Consider the following 20,075-nt stretch of genomic DNA (forward strand, 5'->3'; position numbering starts at 1 on the left):
CTCGTGGTAAGGCTGAAAAATTAGTTCAATTTTCCTTCCAATCTTTCCAAAAAGAAAAAGATCAACTGTTTCAGAATAAGACTAGTGCTTCAGAACTCACCAAGCTTCTTTTGAAAATTATTAAAGCTTCAACAATATACTGCAGTAATTTTATTGTAATATCACCTTCCAGAGCTTTCTCGAACAAATACCTTTCTTAGCATGTATTTGGACCTTCCAGCACACTTGAAAAGAGACCTGATGCCTAAAGTCTTCATAGGATCAATGATGTATCAGCACATATTATTGACCTTTAAAGCTTCTTCATGTTTCTGCTTTCCAAAAACCCCAAAAATAGTTCAAACCAGTCAAGCTGATTACAAAACCCTTCAGCTGAAAAAAACCACAGCACTTTTCACCCCTTAAGTCTAATTTAGGGAAAGATTTTGAAATTAAATTTCTTGCATGGGGAACAGATTAGACTGCCAGGATCGGCTTCCTGTTTTGTTCTTAGCTCCTCTTCTTATAATCAAAAGAAGAAAACAATTTGCTTTTGTAATCCTAGGAATTATTAATATACTGAAGCACAGCTTAGGTGTTTTCCTTTGGGATCAGAAAAGAAACCAAAACAATTATAGGGAAAATTTTCCTTTCCATTTCTTAGAGTTGTGTCATTTGGGAGGGGAGAGAGGAATAGGAAAAAGGCATGGAACTTGGAAAGGACCAACAACTATAACAATATAAAACCACCCTCTCCCTCTCTGGCAAAGCCAGCTTTTGTAAAAGCCACAAATCCATGCCTTAACTGCTGTGTACTGGCACATAAAGTCTGACCTGATGTACAGGCAGAGTATCTTTTGTGAGTCATTCAGGAAACATTATGTCCTTGGCCAGACCAAGGTTAGTTTTAAGCTCCCTGAGCATACCAGGGCAGGGATCAGGTGACCCAACAAAGAGAAAAAGAAGCTGGGAATTGAAGAGAGTAACCAAAGACACTGTGCTGACTTATAAATCCATTTCTCATCACCACTGCACACCTTGAGTTATCTACAGTCAACATACAGAATACATAGAAAGGGGAATCAAATAGAGAGATACGGAAATGCTTTCACACAAGGAAAGATTAAATAAGCTCAAACTTCTCACGTAGGAAGAAAGTGGACTGGTGGGTGAGGTTTTTCAAATCAGGAGTGTGCAACTTGTGAATGGAAGATTAGTATTTGATGGTTTTCATAATGCAGGGATTCAGTATAAAGTGAAAAAAAAAAGCCCCAAACAAATATAAAGTTATTTCATTTAAAAAAAGCATAATCGGACTTTGGAATTCCCACTGTCATGGGATGTTTTAGATGGCAAAAGAATAAATGGGTTCAAAAATGAATTGAAGGAAGAAAGGTCTGTTGGCTTTTAAGCATAAGTGTGGATGACAACATCTGGCTCAGGAAGTCCCTGAAATCACTAGCTGAAAAAAGCCAACAGGGAATCCTCAGGGAAGTAAGATTAGAAGAATAAATACGTGGTCATCACTGTATTAATCATCACTGGCCTCTGTCAGAGGCTGCTCCTGGACTTTTTATCAGGGACCGCAGTGTTCATATTCGTGTACTGGCACACACAGTGAGGGAACAAAGCTCTGCACCTCTTCTCACTTCTGGGAGATTCCTACAGAAAGTCCGTCTTGCCCTGGGGCTTTGTGTAACTGACTTCAGTCCTGTGCATTCTCGCTGTAGCTGGGAAACCGACATAAGAGAGATAACAATGAGATTAGCAGATAATGCAATTCATTTTGATGACTGTAAATTATCTGCTGATGCACAGCACAGCTACAGCATAACAGCGTGAAGAACAACTGAAATTACAAGATGTCTGACATTGTGTAATGCTCTTCTGGATCCAGAAATCTCTTTACCAAAAATAGTCAATTCAACTGAAAGGACAGACATCCCTACGGTACAAAGCAAGCAGAAATAGTTGGTTTCTGGCTATTCATTTACCTTCCTTCCTTTAAAATTCCCCAAAGAATTCTGTTATTTATTAGAAACAACCCTGAAAAATAATCAGTTAGATTTCCTTTGTTTGCAGGCCACCTTCAGCTAGTCTGTTCAGCAGAAGAGACATTTTAGTGTTTGCTATTCTGAAAGAAAGGTCTCTGGCAATATCAGCACAAAGTAAGGAGTCAAAAAACTCTAGTTTCCTATCACTGCTTTTAAAAGGAACCTCTTGGAGGAATAAGTTTTAATAGCCTTACTATAAAGACATCATTTGGTGAGGGTACTTGGAAGTAGTGCCCTTTACAACAAATGTACTTTGACTACAGTCTGATTATCATAGAATGGTTTGGGTTGGAAGGAACCTTAAAGACCACCCAGTTCCAACTCCCCTGCCATGGACAGGGACACCTTCCACCAGACCAGGCTGCTCACAGCCCCATCCAACCTGCCCTTCTCTGGGCAATTATATACCTTGGTGTATCTAAAGAAAGACAGAAGAGCTCTTAAAGATATCTGTGGCACAACACATCCCTCTCCACCCACCCACCCAACAGCACTGCTAAGAAAGTCTCTGAATGGACTAGGGGAACCTAAACTTGAAATTTTTGGTGTGTTCCCCACATCCTCCAACCCCAGGATTTTTTTCTCTGAATGCCCACTGAATAACTTGGAGGAAGACACACATATTGTGGTTTCCCATCTCTGCAGCAAAGTGAAATTCCCTTTGGTTAACCACCTGCTAGGTGTTTAAAATGGCATTTGCTTCACAACGAGCCTTAACCAAAAGGCACAGCAACACCACCGCTGTGTCAGGTTCACAAAACTCCACCACTGGAGATTTCTACTTTTGAAAATCCAGCGATTTAGCATCTATTTGCTTGAGAGAAGGAGCCACTTCCTGCAGTTCTCTGAACATGCCCCCAGTGAATTTCACCCGGGTACTTTTGCCCGTGACACACAGGGGGACAGAACGTTCACTTCCTTATTGGGCTCACTGAAATTCCCTGATTTCATCACGCACAGCACACTGCGGCAGCAGCCCCGGCACAGGAAGCAGAGAAGCTCCCTGTGAGCGACAGCCAGGGCACAACGCAGCTGCCTGGGGAATCGCAACAAACACTTGCATTTATTCAAACAAGTTTTGCAAGCAGCCACGCACGTGTGTGCATGCAGAACACACTGATTTATCACGAAACCGGCGGTGACAGCGAGAAGTGTTTACTGCCCAGCTACAAATTTGTCCTAGAACACTGTGGTTTTGAACTCTTGTCACAAAAGGTTGCTGACACAGAGAGCTCTCACCACATCCAGCTTAACTTTTATTTGGCTGTGGGTTTTCCAACCATCCCAGAATGATGCTGCAGCACTGGAATCCCATTAGTCACTTCAATACCATAATACCTCCATGTTACTTAAAGTGGGACGTACATCATGTCAGGCAATTTTTCTAATTTCTAGAAGGATTTTTTAAACTATTTATTACATACATCATGTATCTTAATATTGACCTGGAGAAATGATCAATAACATCTGGAACTGAAATACCGCAATTAGGGCTTAGGAAACCTAAGGGTTGTTTGAGTTTTTTCATTTTAACAACTTTAAACATATCTGTATAGTGCATCAGGAGAGCAGGAGGCAGTCTTGAGGTGCTCACCTTTAAAAAGCAAACTACCAGCCACAGCTCATGAAGAAATGTCAACTGCTTGTGTTATTACCCTGCTGCTTACTGCTGAGCAGCTCTGCTCAGGTCTGCTCAGAGAAATCAGAAGCAAAATCACAGCAGCGTTACTGGGAACTGTAAACACAGTGGGTCATATACAGCTCTTCATTCCTGGAAGACAAAGTCCACCTTTGGAAGTACTCCAAAGAGCAGCTCTAAACACACAAGGTAACAAAATTGCAGGGGCAGTTTCATTTATTCAGAGAGCTAACCAAGTCGCCTCCTCTCCCAGCCTCCTCTGATTATACAGCAGCAGGAGAGGATGTCCCACATTTCCTGGACAGGAACATGGAACATCACTCAACTCCACTCCCAAGATAGCAGTGCTGATGTCCAAAATAAAATCCCTGCATGTTAAGAGCTGTTACAAAACCATCACCATTCAAGTAACTCCAAAGGGCTGGCGTCACTGTATAACCAAGAGGACCCAGAAGAAATGTGGAAATTCCATCCTTAAGTCATCGACTGCGACATCCTCTGGCAGTTTTCATCATTGGTACCCTATGTCAAAAAAAAAGAACAAAAGATTTCATCTCACAGTACGGCCTCTTTTATGGCTTATTATTTGAGCTGTTACATGTACAGTTTTTGTCTGGTTCAGCATGCAGTCAGAGGGCCAAGAAGGTTTGGTTTTTTTCTCTTTTAAGCAGATTTTTAAATTCTTCTGGGTTTTCCCCCAACTCTCCCCGTCGAGTGACTGAACTATGTAGCTGCGGTCAGAGCTGCCATGTGCCAGACATTGTCTTGAAGTCAGGTGGCCAGTCTGCCCTGTGGGTTGTGTCACCTCTACAGAACATGTTCCTGGTGTTGCTTGTCCATCGTCTGTGACCAGGAACCGTTTGATGAAAAATGGGACCACATATAGTAGAGGCTTTGAACCACAACAGGCTTCATATCATAAGAAAACTTTCAGTCATCCTTCTGAGCCCCAAGAGACAGGTGTGAAGGTTTTAGGGCTTTAGGAAGCCCTAGGAAGGCAAACTAAGCCTGAGATTGCTCCTGTGACAAACACCAGCAGGGCATCTGCAGGGAAAGCAGCCATTCAATACATCCACACAGCTTCTTTCCCATCTCCTGGAATGAGAGAAAAAATTTTATGCTTCAGGAAGGTATGGAGAAACACAGAATAGACACTGAAGAAAAATAAACCCCTTTGTAGGAATGTAATTTATTAAGCACTCTAGAAAAAATGTGGTATAGTGACCAGACCTAAAGATATTACAGGAAAGGTATTTATTATAGGAAGTAAGTATTAATTTAAGAAGGGTAGAAGTAATTTCTTATGTGGTCAACACAAGAAGTAGAATTTGGCCTTCCACTAACTTGTTAGAGATCTTGAGAATAAAGGAGAGGGTGTCATCAGTTCAGAAAATGAACTGTGAAAGCTGGATAAATCAGAGAAAAGTTGGAAAATTCACATGAAGTTGAGAATTCTGAGGAGACCAAATTAATCAAAAGTGACAGCACAGGAAGAGAGCCTTCCAATGGATGAGCTAGAGTGTCATGCAAACCCAGTTTCTCACAACCTCATTGTGTTATGAGAAAAAGTTACATTACTGTTCCATGAGAGGATGTTGTAATTTCTGTGCAAATATTCCTGAGTGTGAGAGAAAAAAGGGAACAACTTCAGATGCTTGTTAACTTCTGGAGAACTCAGGGTCAAGATTTTCAACATAAATTCCAAGTTTCAATTCTGATGTGCTGCTAACTAACTTAGGTACACCTTTTGGGTTTTGTTCAAATGATTCCTTGTACCATGAAAGGGAGCTAAGGAGCGAATATCATCCTTTCACAGCCTGAAAAGTGAATACAACACAACCCGTGTTTGCTCTGGGGCAGGGAGAACAGAATTTTGTTTTTCCTGGTCCCACGGAGAGCTACTACTGACAGCAGCAATACATGTCTTTGTTAAAAAGTAGTATTAAAATGAAATAGTTCCATCAAATGTGAAACTCACTGTTCTTGAGAAGGATACTTTCAGTGACTTGTTTGTGCTCAGCCAATATAACAGCATTACCTAAAATCAGATTACCTTTGAGCAGAAAAAAGCCCATCCAACCATAAAGGGTTGTGGAGGACAAAGATCAGTAGAGAACATAATCATGGCACACTCCCAAACCAGGGCATCACTAGATGAAGTGAAGGAATCCTTGATTCTGTACGGTTAGATGAACTTACATCTTCAGCAAAAATAAAAAGTCATCAGGCATGGCAAAGAAAAGGATGATGACAGTAGATAACAAATGGTAACTTCACCAGCTGGTGTCTGAATTTTTGTCTGCTCCAGTCAAACCACTGCATGATCAACATGTGACCTGTTCAGCACATACAGGACCTGAAAAAGAACTCCTGCTCCTTTGGAGTTCACTGTGATGAAGGTAGAAGCAGAATCTCTTCTCTCCTCCCCCCAGAAAAACACCTACCTCAAAACCTTAAGAGGAATTGATATGAGCTTAATGAGCACTGGCCTTTTGAGGGAGAGACAGTGGAACACCTTGGGATTTCCTACCCAGCTTGTGCATTCCCACTGCAAAGCACTGAAATTCTTAGGGCTGTGAAACTGTGCCACCTATGTGATCTTTGAGATGGCTTTGGGGAGGGGGTATGTGATAACTCTGTTGCTGTGGTTTGGTTAAAGATGGTTTCCTGTGGGGCTGAGCGTTCAGCATTTACGTTTCAAAAGAGAGGAGGAGAAAAATAAAAAAAAACCCAAACCCAAAAAACTGACAAGCAAGTCAGACGCAAGCTTGGACTCTCCAGGAAACCACATAATAACCCTTCTGAACAGTGCATGAAGTGCTATTTCTGTGCCTCAATCATCTTTTAAGGAGATAAGAATGGAGGAGGAAGGGCTAAAGAGAGCTGAGCATGAAACTGGAGCTGAACACATGCTCAATGAACACAGGCACAAAGGAAAGAATGACTGTGGAATGTTAAACCCTACTGAAGTCAAAGTCATGAGCAGCTTCATGGAGTGGAGGCCACACACAAAGATGAAAATCCTTCTAGGTAGAAGCAAAGACAGACACTGATTGACAGCATGGGAGCCATGCCTGGGAATGCCCCTGCTGAGATGAGCAAGCTACCCACAAACAGGGCTCTGGAATTACCAGGCTGGCTTGAGTGACTGCAGCATTAGGCCACCACAACCAGACTGCGGTTGAGGGATGCTGATATTTTAAGCAGGTCTTCTGCATAGCAGGGAAGTTAAATAAGGTGTGGAAATTGCGAGTGGGATACCATTTGAACAACATTAGCTGAACTAGTCATCACCACAAGGGTTTAGAATCCTCATGGTCAGTAACAGAGGTTAGCCTCAACCCTGAGCTCTGGCTCAAAAGCTGTCACCGACAAACACATACCTTGCAGATGTAACACAGGAGTATGGTTTATCTTCTCATTTGGTTTCAACACTTAAAACTGGGCAACATTTCAAAAGGAGATCAGCTAGAAGAGGGAAAGAATTTATATCTGATTAATGGCTCTTAAATGACAATGAACTGAACTTCACCTCTGCCTGTGCCTCATGATTCAAATTTATTTTCTAGCAGCGAAAAAACACAGAATTCATTAGGCTGAGCTCCAGCTTTACGTTACACTTGCACTGCTGGAAACCAGCACCTAAAGAAGCTTCGCATAATCCTCGTTCTGATAAAAATTAGAGTAGAATCCAACCCTAAAAACTGGGAGATATCATTTGGTTGAAAGATCTTCATATGACCAAGGCAAAACAGTGCTTTGGAGAAAATTATGAGAAAGCTTTTCCCCATATTTTCCAAAATATTGAGAAAGGCTCACTTAAATATTAAAATCAAAGTATTAAGTGAGAAACTCCTCTGTAGCAGGTGACACTTTTCAGCATAATTAATACATTTCTAAACATGTTTTGAACATTAGAATCTTTCAGTCAAGTCACTGTACTTCCAAATAGATTCACATTTTGCATTTGAATTGCATGAAGTTTCTTTTTAAAAACTTGTAGTTGCAACTGTATTAATGGTAGCAAAGCAAAGTTTGCTTTTCAAAAAAATCTTTTGTTCCAAGTGAAACAATAAAGCTATGGGGAAAAGAAATAAAAGTACCTTTTCTTTTCATAACAGGAAAACCTTTCTTAGGAATAATGATTAACTCATACTAACACAGATGCTGCTGACTTGATGCATGAGAAACTTGTGTTTCACTATTGCTACAAAATTATTTAGTCTATATTTAAATGGGTCTCTGGTTTGATATCAAGAGGAACCCATTGACAAGTTAGGCATGCTCCATGCTGACAGTGACACTGTACTGCTTTCAGCAAGTCATTTAACTCCACACTTTACCCTCCTGTTGACCTTATGAATGTCATGCATGCCCTCAGCATCAATGTATGTAGGAAAAGCACAGCCTAAGGACAAAATAATCTTATCAGACCACTGCTTTTTTGGTACTTGTTTACTAGCAGGAACTACACCGAAAGGTTATTAGAGTTGCAAGTACAAGCACATTCCAAATTAAGAAGTTGCTTTCTCCAGCAAAGCATGAGTTCAGCTCTTTCATGCTCATGCTGGGGCTGTGTACTTATAATCATGTCCTACCAGGAGATTCCTGTGTCACTGGAGGTTTAAGAAGACCTAGCTGGGGACAAGACTGCTGCAGTGGAGTCACTGGTACAGCAGGCATTCTCTACATGGAGGCATGCTGCAAAAAGTAAGAAATCCTAAGAAAAATTCTTCCTCCTTTGCTGGTATTCCCTACTGTTCATTTCCTGAAATACAGGAACTCTCTATTTGCTTCAGCTGAGAAAGAGCTGAACCAAGGCTGAAGCACAGGTGTATTGTGCCTGCAGCAGAGAGGCCATCTGGGGTTTGGGGCTGCCTCTGTTCCTTTGCCTCCCACTGCAGCTCAGGGCTCCTTTCCATGGCACAGAGATGCTCCCTGGCAGCTGTGCCTCCTTGGCCCCTGCAGGAGGGTCATAAGGCAGGACAAAGCAGCAGCACATTGAGAAGCAAGGCCCTTCCTCTGTGCTGCTCTGCAGAGACTGATGCGCCAGAGGGAGTGGAGGTACGAGCTGTGAGATTGCCAGGTGATGCACTGGGGGCTCAGAAAGCACAGGGTAGCTCAGAGGGTGAAGCTGGGTTGGCAGTGGAGAGGGATAAAGTCTAACCTAGCAGTGGGTGTGGAAGGCTAAGTGTGCACAAGACTGAGCTTGCTTTGACAGACCTTGATATTTAAACTTACTTTGCACCAAATACCCTGTTTACTGCAATATAGTCACCATTAATGTATACTGTGACTTGTCAGATTATGTTTTAAGGTGTCTACAAGTGGGAAGCAGCCAGAAGTTTAATAAAATAGATGAAAAAACATTACTCAAAGAGGAAAGGAAACAATGGCTTGCATGTAAAGCCTCAGTGCCCATATAAAACACAGGACAAACAGACAAGGGCAGAGCATTCATTACACAGATGAGAAAATGAATTCACCCAAAACACCACTCTGGTAATCTTTAACAACAGAAGCAAGAAGAAACAGAACTACGATTTCATCAAAACACACATGCCTTCAGATAAATGGTATTCTGAGGAACTTACAGTAATGTATTCTTGTACTGTCAAAGTATGTGAAAAGCTCTGCTCCTTCTTGAAAAGGATTCCACTAATAACAGGCTGTTTCCATCTTCACATCTGCCTAGTGACAGGGTGCATGCAATAAAGTGACACAGCAAGGCACTCCAGCCCAAGCTTTTACAGATGCCACCAGTCTCCAGCCTCCTCTAATGCAATGTTTTCACCACAACTGAGCCTCGCAATACACCTCTGCTGGCAGGTACAGTAAAGGAGAGAATAAAACTGAGCAATCTGTTCACAGCAGCTGTACAGCCCAGGGACACAGCACAGCTCCAAGAAACAGCCTCTCAAACTATGTACAGTAAAACCCCCTCAAAGAGAAGTTACTAAGACACCTCAGCCATTGAGCACATCGTAACTTCCACAGCTATGGAGAAGTGCTCAAGGGAAGTGTGCACTGAGCTCCTAGAAATTGTTCTAGGATAGTTCCTCTTCAGATAGTCAGTTTAGGAGCTATCACAGCCTGGGTGGAATTCACCTGAGGAACCCCAGACATGAAAAAAATTACCTCTAATCATCAATAGCTGCACACATCTGAGTAGAGATGAGGATGTGGGAGAAGGGAACAGCAATCTTCCAGCTTCTGAGAAGAGGAGGAGCAAGAACAGGGCCAATGCCAGCTCATTCTGCTCCCTTACACTGGAGAAAGGAAGAAAATGTTTTTCTCCATTCTTCCTCATTGGGGACTAAATCTCAAATCCACTGTCGGACAGTCAGAGCCCACTACATGAAAAAACACTGAAGAAAAGCAAAATCTGCTTGAAAAGGGCTGAACAGGAGTTATCACAGAGACAGAAAAGATGTGTGTGATTGTGTAAGTGCATTAAGTAGGTGAAAGAATGTATTAAAGTAAATAATCTGGAATTTAGCATATTTGGAACCTGTCATTAAAGAGCAACCGGTCCTTAAGAGGTAAACCAGCATTCATTCTACAGGTACACAAACCTGCCAAATTGGAAATGCCTGGATCTCCTAGCCTGGAAACGCTCACTTGGCCCCAGAAAGGGGTTACGAAAGGTTTTTTCACAGGATTAACAGTACCCAGGAGTGACATTCCTGACATTTCCTATGCAACTGGAGCAGCTTCTTTGCTTCACAGATTGTAACACCAGAACCCATTTCATGCAAAAGAAAAATTAAGGAACTTATTGTAGCCAGTGTCCCCAATCATTTCCCAACACTCTCCTCCTCCCACCCTCAAGGTGTATCACATGGGGTATCTCTGCAGGACCTGTACACAAAAAAATGCTGCAAAGCAGAAGAAAAGTCCATGTGCAGGCACAAAGCTGCGGTGTCTTTAGGAGTAGAGATGTGGCGGGATAGTTTACATGATTGCAGTGCTCAGATGGATGGATGGATGATGGGTCTCCAGGAAGGAAAATAAGAGAAGGAAGCAGAGCTTAGGGCTGTGTTCTTTACAAAGAAGTAACCTCAGTGTGCAGAGCTCTGCAAAGCAATAGGTGACACTTTGATCAAAAGCTTAAGGGTCAGGATGAGAGAGCAGATCAATGGGCATAACAGTGTGACAGGAATCTGCTACAGGCCACCAAAACCAAGAGAAAGCTGATGAAATCAGTTGTCATCAGCTGGGAGGAGCCTTTTGATTACAGGCTCTGTTTCTCCCAGTGACAGGACAAGTGGACAGAACCTCCAGCTGCGCCACAGCAGGCTCAGGTTGGACATCATGAAGAATTTCTTCACTGAAAGGGTGGCTAAGCATTGAAACAGGCTGCCCAGGGAAGTAGTGGAGTCACCATCCCTGGAAGTGTTCAAGAAACGACTGGATATAGCACTTAATGTTACGGTTTAATTGACAGGGTGGTGTTCAGCCAAAGGCTGGACTCAATCTTGGAGGTCTTTCCAACCTTAATGATTCAATGATGCTCTCTGGGGGTTTTCACCATGCCAGTATCTGCTTGGGAGGGCAACAAGGAAGAGTGTAAGTAATTTAAGAGAGCAATCTTGGAGGACAACTTTTTGATAAAAGTGATAGGTAAGTCCATTAGGAGATGCATCCTGCTCCATCTCCTGCTCATTAATGAACATGAACCAGTTACAGCTATGAAGGCTAATCACAACCTTGGCTGCAGCAATCATAAGGGGGTGATACAAAGTTCTGAGAGCAGGTAGAATAGAGATGTCACACTTTGGAAGAGCTTGCTCAGGGAACTGGCAGGCAAGATCCCATTGGAGGCCAAGGGACCCAGAACCCTGGTTGATCTGCAAGAGCCAGCACTCAAAGCAGAACAGACCGTTCTGATGTGCAGGAAGTCAAGCAAACATGGCAAGGGGCCAGCTCCGCCCAAGGGGGAATTCCTGACTGAGCTCAAACACTAAAAGGAAGTGTAGAGATGTGGAAATGGGGACAGGCTACTTAGCAGGAATATGGGGACAATGCCTGTGCACAAAGCAGGGCAGGAAAGTAAAAGTTTGGCTGGTGTTGAAACATGGAAGGGGTGCAGAAGGCAACAAAAAGTATTTCAGCAGCAAGGAAAACACTGGTCCTTGGACAATGGGAACAAAAACACCACCAAGCTCTTGGATGGGAAAGTTTGTCCTCAGACCTTCCTGAAGGTATCAGCAGAGTCTACGCAAGTGAAACACGACCCAGAGCACAGAAAAAGTGGATTAGAAGCAAACTAGGAATCACAAAAGGCAACAGAAGGCTGGACTAGATAACCTGAATTAGTCTTGATTAAAATTCCCAGAGATCACCGTCAACTCTTTTGATGTCTAAAGAAAAAACAAGGTTGAAGTATCATCTCAGTCTATCACCTTAACCACAGCTGTGCCAAAGCTAAAAAGCTGCTGTATTTGAAGACAGAAGACATAACAATGCGTATGCAAAATGGTGATTTTAATTTCACTAACAGTTCTTACCCACATACACTACTCTGTCAGATACTGATGTCTCTAGAGCTGTTTTCAGACACCAGTATCTCAGGTGAGAACAAGATGGGGCCAAATCTAGTGCTGCCCCTCTGAACCATATCAGACAAGCTGTTAACACCATTGCTTCCCTCCATTACTGTTGACATCGAAATTTGGTGACTGAGTTTTAATCCTATAATACTCTAATATTAAAAAGTCCTCAAGCTCTTAAACCATATCCTTTGCTACAGCAGTACTAATTTGGGATGGAAAAGGCAGTAACAACTTCCAAGTGGAAGCCACCTTACCCTGCTGTTTCTGTTTGTAAACTTCTCCAAGAGTATCTGAGGTCTCCTTAAGTCTGGTCTGTAGGATACAATTGCTAACAAATTAAGAAATCTTTCCCACAGGTCACCAGTATGCTGCTGGCATTGTCAAGTGGTGGTATTTTGGTGTAATGTCATAGCAGCAATTGGAGCAAAATAGAGGGGAAACCCCCCCTGCAGGGCCACCTTCCAGTGCAGCATAGCAACAATCAATTTGAAGAAAAAATACAGACTGGTATATTAGCTCTGTGAAGAGAACAAACCAGACAAATATTAGGAAAATAAGTAAAACGTAGGTGTATCATGAGTTCTCTCCAAAGGTACCTTCAGTGAACCATCAGCCAGGTAATTTCTTTTACATGTTCCAAATTCATTGCTATCTTCCAAACATAGAAAGCAATAGTTTTAATTATTATTTTTAAATAAAACAAGGTCAAGCACTAAGACAAGGCTGCTGCAACAATCAAATTGCAACTACACACTTAGTCCCTGTGCTACAGCAGGAGGGAGCTGAGCTGTAACAGCCTGTGCCTTCAGGCAATAGAAGCTTTTGAAGTTCAAGCCTTTCAGACCCTTCTTAGAAGCTGAAGCATTCTCAACTGAGTACATGCACTCAGAGATGCTTTGCTTTAACCAACTGAAAGTGTCAACTTCCCATTGGTGCGTCAGATGGACTTTTTCTCAAGCAGTGGAAACAACTATCGAGGCAGCTCTTGCGTGGGGCTGCAGACACCACTGAGCTGCTAAAGTACCTTTTATAATAAATTTGAAACTCTGAGGAGAGACCATTCATTCTTCACCTCTGAATCAGGAAGTCCACTCATTCAAGCACTCATCAGCCCCTGCAGCAAAACACATAAGGTTCACACCATCCCCACCACTCCTCCTCCAAACATTAATTCACAAAAAGCCACTCAGAGGCTTCCTCAAGCCCACCAGGAAAACCAGCAGGGGCTTTCTGCAGATGTAGTTTATGGTAGTCTAAGGTCAATATCTAATTTAAGACAGGGAAACCCCAATGGCATCTGTTTATTATTTCCTTAATGTAACTTACACAGAGTGAATAGGTTACAAAGGGAAAGGCCTGAGACAACCATGATGCAGCTAAAATGAAAGGAGGCTCCTCATCAACAAAACCAGTCTGAGACAGTATTAACAAACATACCACACTGCATGCCAGTTTATACACTACTCCATCCCCAACAAACACTACTGTTGCAATGCTCACACCATTATTGTCACATAGTGGAAAAACCTGCCACAAGGACATGATCTCTACCAGGCTGATGTAAAGCAGGTGCTTTACAATGGCAGTGCTGTTTTACTTTGACGTTCTTGAAATGCAGGGGTTTATGCCCACTCCTTCCCCAGAACTTGCTTTGAAGCCATGAGCATAAGCTTTTTGTCTCCACTGGTAAGAACAGAGACACAAAAGATCAGCCTAAAGGCTAGAAAGTAAATGAACAATAATAACAAATAGAAGGCAAATTTATTAGAACCAATAAATCAATGAACAGGTTGTCCAGATGTGTCACTCTCTGTTCTAAAGGGTTTTCAAGGCCAAACCAGAGAAAGACTGAACTAACCTGATCTCATCTCAAAGCTGACCCTGCTTAGAGCAGGAGGTTGGACTGGAGAATTTCCTACGTCTCTTCTGACCTGAATTATTCTGTTTTAGGTTCCTGCCATGCAGCCTTCCTGGTTTAAGCCTGTGAGTAAAGACTATGAAACTCTTCAAGCCTGGCAAGCAGATATGTTCATGTGCAGCCTTCTGAAATGAAACTCCCCTTCCAGGCTCTCCAGCTTTGGAGAACTCAATTGAGAGAGTCATTAACCCTCCAGCCCAATCAAATGGAACCATCAGGTCTGTGCTCATGTATTGCCAAGTGGTGCAGCAGCTTGGAGAGCAAACCAGAGAGCTGGACCCTTGAAAAAGCACAGGGAGGGTGCTAGAGAGCATATAGAAGGATGCTGAGGATGTGACATGTGTGCCAGACTTCACTACTCTGTCAGATTTCAGGGCTCAGTAGAAACCACAATCACTATGAAATTCCCAGCCCACACCATGTCTGTTCCTGGGCTGAGGTCTCAGCACAGCAGGCAGGGTGGCAGGGAGGTGGCACCTTGCAACAGGCATGGCCTCAGCCTGTCTCCTTGAAGCGTCTGACCAGACTGAGTCACAGAGAATCAAGGTCAAAATTTGAAAGCGAAGCCAAAGCCCCGGCAAAATGCCTGTTTCCTGATTACCGGTGGCCAGCCCTCTGCTGGGTGCAGACTCCCTGACTGCCCCCTCGTGTCTCCTGCAAGCACAGCCAGTGGGGGCAGAGGCTGCACCAGAACTGCTCTGTAGAGCCACCAGCCTTCACTGGACTGCACTAAACACTCATTTTCTTGACTAACACAGGGAGAAAGAAGTGCAATTGAAATTCCAGCAAACTCGTAGAACAAATCTCTGTTTGTCATCTGTTTTTCTTATCAGTCCTGACCAGCAGCACCCCTGGCTAATTGCCTTAATGAATCAGATGAAGCGCTCCTTGATGCTCCATTGGTTGTCTCATCTATTTTGACAAGAATAGTATCAAAGTACCTTTGCACATTTATTGTTACATGAAAATCCACCACTTTTTTTTTGCCCTCCCTGGAGAGGGCAGCTGCTAAGTTCTGCTCAAAAAACTCATCTGTCCTTTGAGGTATGCCCAGACAACCACCACACATGGGTTATCAGTGACAAACAATTGGAAATTATTTAAAATTTGTATTACATTTAAGACATTCCTGATCCCTAAACATTAAAAAAACCATCTAGCGTTGGCAACAGAAAACAGCAGGGGAAAATGACAGTGAACACAAAAAGGAAGCTCACTTGGCCACGAAGCACAAACTTCTGCACTGGCCACACCACTCTCACTTACAGGCAGAGCTTTTCATTTCCTGGGTGGCTTCTTCAACAAGGGACAGCCAGAATGCCACTATAGAAGGAAACAGGATTGTTTCAGTGACCCATCCTAGAGTAAAAGCAGGACATAACTTCCACAATCTGACAGGACAAGATCCACAGAAATTATTTTTTGTTTCTAAACGTTGAAATTCGGGTCTGCTACGTTTTAAAAGCTGAGTTTCCAACATAATCAAGCCTTGGTTATACAGACAAAAGACAAACCAAGGCAGTTGGGTGAATGCTACCTTGAAAAGGCACTTTAACCTCTCAGGTTCAACTCTGGGTCTCATCACCACTAAAAAATCCTGCAATCCTGGCAAAGACCACTTTGGCTGAAACACAGCAACTGGTAAGACTGATAATCTTCTGCACAGACAGTGGCAACTCTTAAGTTGTCTAAAAGCATCAAACAATCCTTACAGAAATCTAGCATGAAGTATCCTGTCTTGTTGGTTAAAGGGAGGATTAGTTTCTCCCCTCAAGACCAAGACACTGGAAAACCTTTTTTTTAAGACAAAGTGTCAAATTTCATAGTGAATTCTTATTAAACAGCTTTAAGAGGCAACTTTTTGTTACATTGGAATGAAGTTATCCCACTAGATCAAGATGCTTAAATATACTTGGCCAAGCTCTTTGTATACACCTGGCCTCCTTCCTCTGTGTTTGCACAGATCATTTCAGCTTCCTCCACACTCCTCAGGAGGAAATGGTAGGTAGTAGCTGAATTAGCTGAACCCATTCCGAGCTGATCAGTGGAAATTATCTTACTCCTATGCAAATAAGTACATCTGTTATGAGACAAGGATACTCACCCAATGCAAAACCTGTTAATGCTGATGAATGCTCTCGGTTTCTTTCTATTAGCAAAAGTAAGGTGAGCAAAGGAAGTCATGTGTTTTCCTGGAAATTCATTTCTAGTGGGTAGAAACCATTGCCATTCTACACAGTTGACAATCACTGCTAGAGATCACATTTGTACCACAGCTAAACTACATGAGATCTTTACCTTTAGAGTTTCTTAAGTACTAAACATGGAAGCCAGTTGATTCACTTCTTCATACACCTCATGGTAGTACTGCACCAGGTAGCCAGTACATGCAATACTGATCTCAAAATTCAATCTACACCATTAATTAGCATTTATGTTTCCATCACCTCACTCACTAGTTTCTGCCAAACTTCTGCATGACACCTTTCAGATGAAAATTCTCCCCACAGGCCTGTTCTATGCTCCAAAGACCAAGTACCCTTCAAGGGTATAAAAAGTATTTAATATCAACTGTCATCTTTTAGAAGTATAAAAGTGATATTTGCTTTTAAGATCACTTCACAGTTCCTATTCCCACCATGAAATGTGGTCATGTGTGATGGAAAACAGAAACAAGATTGTCCTGATACCCACAGATGGTAAGACAAAAGACCGAAGACCAATCCATAGAAAACTGGGCACTAAGGTTCTGAACTGCTATTTGGCAACTATGAGGTACGTGCTTTCTGATTGTTGAGAATTTACCAGAAGAGATTACTACACACCAGGAAGCCCACAGCTCCTATCCATCCCAGTGCCTGTCTCCTAAGCACAGGATATGCTGTTACTGTGGAAGAAATGAATGAACTCAGAGACAGACAGATTCCTCCTCTTTCTCTCATCCAATGCTGATTAGAGCACAAGCAGGAGTTTTACTTTGTTCTGACCCCACCAAGCTTACTCACAACGTGGTCTGAGTACAGCACAGGCCACTCCATCTGTTTTCAGCTATACAACTGCCCACACATGGTAAGAAATGCCACAGTGTGATGCTGGCATTTCAGGCATGCATGAAGGAACAGTTTAACTGAACAAACTGGGGCCCCTAGTATTAATGCTGATGTTCTGCTGCCAAAAAGCCTCAGGAAAACATCACTGCTTGCACAACCCAATTGCTCCTCAGGTATTTCCAGGGAACCTCAGCCACAAGGTCAGCAGGAGCAAGAAGGATCGACCTGATGGTCTGGGAGGTGGTGTAGGTGAGCAGATGAGGAAGAGAACATTTAATGCAAAAATCACCACAAAGCAAAAGTGATTTAATGCTTCACAATGCTTCTCCTCCTTTTTTATCCAGTGACAGTGCTTGTCTAAATTCTCATGACACAAGACAGGCTTGTAATTCAGCCACAGACTTAGGTCTCTGGATATCAGGGTTCAGTTTCCAGCTCCGTTTCAGACTTGAACTGTAGCTCTGGGGCAAAGCTGCTTCATCTCTGTGCTGATGCTTCTTCTGTGAAATGGAATCAAGTTGTAGATGCCCCATGTCTTTCCTGCCTCATCTATTCCAGTTGTAAATCAGCATGGGACACCAGTGTCATCCTGGAAACATCTCTACCACTGTTCAGATACTAACCATCCCCCTAGGAAACACCAGTTCTCAGTGCAGTGATGAGCTACTGAACTGCATGGAAAACAATAAACCAGAAATACTGTCAGCTGGTTAAGGCAAAAACCACTTAAGAAAGTATAAATCAGAGTCCTTCACCAAAAGAAAACAACACATTTCCAGAGAGTCAAAGACACAAAAAATACAAAACATTGTTTATAACAACCTTTTCTACAGGCTTTATAAATTAAGTTAAAATGCAAAAAGGAATTGCTGAAGACCTTAGGATGAAGACAACAAAGTACTTGTTTTTAAACTACTTAAAAATAACTATTTTTTCCCTTCTTCACTTACCCTCAGCTACCCTAATTTCAGCTATCATACAAGATACAACTCCCTGAGCTGTGCAGAGCATACATGCTCAGCATGGCCATGAAATGGTACATCTTATGAAGTGTAAGCCTATGAAATATTACAACACCAAAAATGTATTAAAGAGGAAGTAGGTCACCTCTGTGCAATGTGTAAGTCTCACACATTTAAAACAACATTACCTTTAAGACCAATACCATTTTTAGATCATTACACATGGAAAGGGGGCATCCTTATTTACACCTCTAACTGAAGTAACATCCTTGTCTCTCATACTTATGCTGCATCATCCCCTGCAATCTAACACACTGAATGCATTCCAGGCTATACGCAAAAAGAAGTAGGTTTTGTGGTGTTGTTTTTGTCTTTCCTCCCAGTCATTTCAAAACACTATCACTTCCACAATTTCTCAACCAGCTGTGCTGTTTCCTCATTGGGCGACTTTTGTTTGGGCGATTCTCAATTACAGCAACATTCAAGATTGCTTAAGCTGCCAACAGCTAAACATTATGAAGTGTCAATTAACATCAAAACCAAATCCAAAGTACAGATGATAATCTCCAAGCCCAAATACATAAGAAGTGTTGGGTTTATTTTTTTTATTTAAAGATACTGTGCAATAAACAGAGTTGTCCAGCCAGCCTGGAGACCTTGATCTGTATTTGGGTTCCAGCTGTTTTTAATAAATGCTTGGCCCACAACATCAGACCGTGTCATTCCCATATATTGCTGGTATGAGAAAAGGGAATGGCAGGTCATGCCAGACCTTATCTGTTCCTACACTACATCACTTAAAGGATTCCATCCCAAGGACAAACATACCTTTGTATGGAAATGACTTCAACATTTTAAGACTTCTCTTCCATGTTTATTCTACCTGCATGCATCATGCAGATTATCACGTTCTAGTTCAAGGCACTGACAAAATCTACTTCTCTGCCAGTGCCTAATCCTTTCAAGCCCCTGACTCCTACGCATAAGATGTTTCAAAGCACGTAGAGATGACACTCCTGTTGCACAAGTGTAGATTAGTGTCCAAAAAGGCATCTGCATGAAGAAAGAGAAAACCAATCAAATGAGAACATGCAAGTTCTCTCCAGTAACTCAGCTGTGACCAGTCTCGATTGATCAATTGCTAAGATGGACTAAAAATGGATTTCAGAAGAGCAGTTACAACAATGATCACAATAGGTGGTCCCTAAAGGAACTTAAATGAAAAAGCATCTTGGAAGAGAGTAACAGTTCTGATGTGGCAAGATGACTCTCAAACTGCATAATCAGTACACTGACCAGCTTAATTCTTGCATTTCCACTTACTCACCTCACTGCACAGCATTACGTCTCCAGCTGGAGCTCAGCAGCAAATTTAACCAACATCTGAAACCTCTTATGACTTTACACATGCATTTACATAACTCTTTCACCAGTGCTAAACCACCAATTACACTTTTGTGCCCACTAAAAAAGCAGCAAAACACAGTACAGAGAAGCTGACCCATGTCCATACAACATTCTCAGATACCCTGTTCAATTAACTACTTTGCTACATGTTAAACAAAACCTTTCAGCAGAAATAAGAAGCATCACATAACAGACTTAAGCCCTTTAACTTACAATTCCCTTTTTATGTGCTCGGTTTACCCTCACGGATATTAAGTCAGTTCCTCCCAGAACTACACTTGAATACTGCAAGCAGTCTCAGAGGTTTTTATTATATTAATTAAAAAAACACCAAACAGTCACTGCACAATTTCATGCCTCTTGACTCAGAGCATAACTCAGGATACAGAAAGGGTGGGATTTTCTGCAAGAGCACCTTCAGGAAGCTTCCCCACCTGTTGAAATATGTAAGTATGACCAATGCCATTGACAAAGAGGCTCAGAGGCAGCTGGGGAGAATAAATGAATGAAA

The 20,075-nt window shown here is 42.3% G+C and overlaps 1 long non-coding RNA gene across 1 annotated transcript; it reads right to left on the bottom strand.

Moving 5' to 3' along the window:
• Positions 1-3,300: 3,300 nt before the first annotated feature.
• On the bottom strand, positions 3,301-9,875 carry LOC139671941 (uncharacterized). Its single transcript, XR_011697823.1, has 3 exons — positions 9,811-9,875; positions 7,056-7,140; positions 3,301-4,767 (listed from the first exon to the last, which is right to left on the bottom strand). It is a non-coding gene; the product is annotated as an uncharacterized lncRNA (long non-coding RNA).
• Positions 9,876-20,075: the final 10,200 nt, after the last annotated feature.

The sequence above is a fragment of the Pithys albifrons genome, chromosome 5, assembly GCF_047495875.1.
Source record: "Pithys albifrons albifrons isolate INPA30051 chromosome 5, PitAlb_v1, whole genome shotgun sequence".
NCBI classification, from domain to species: Eukaryota; Metazoa; Chordata; class Aves; order Passeriformes; family Thamnophilidae; genus Pithys; species Pithys albifrons.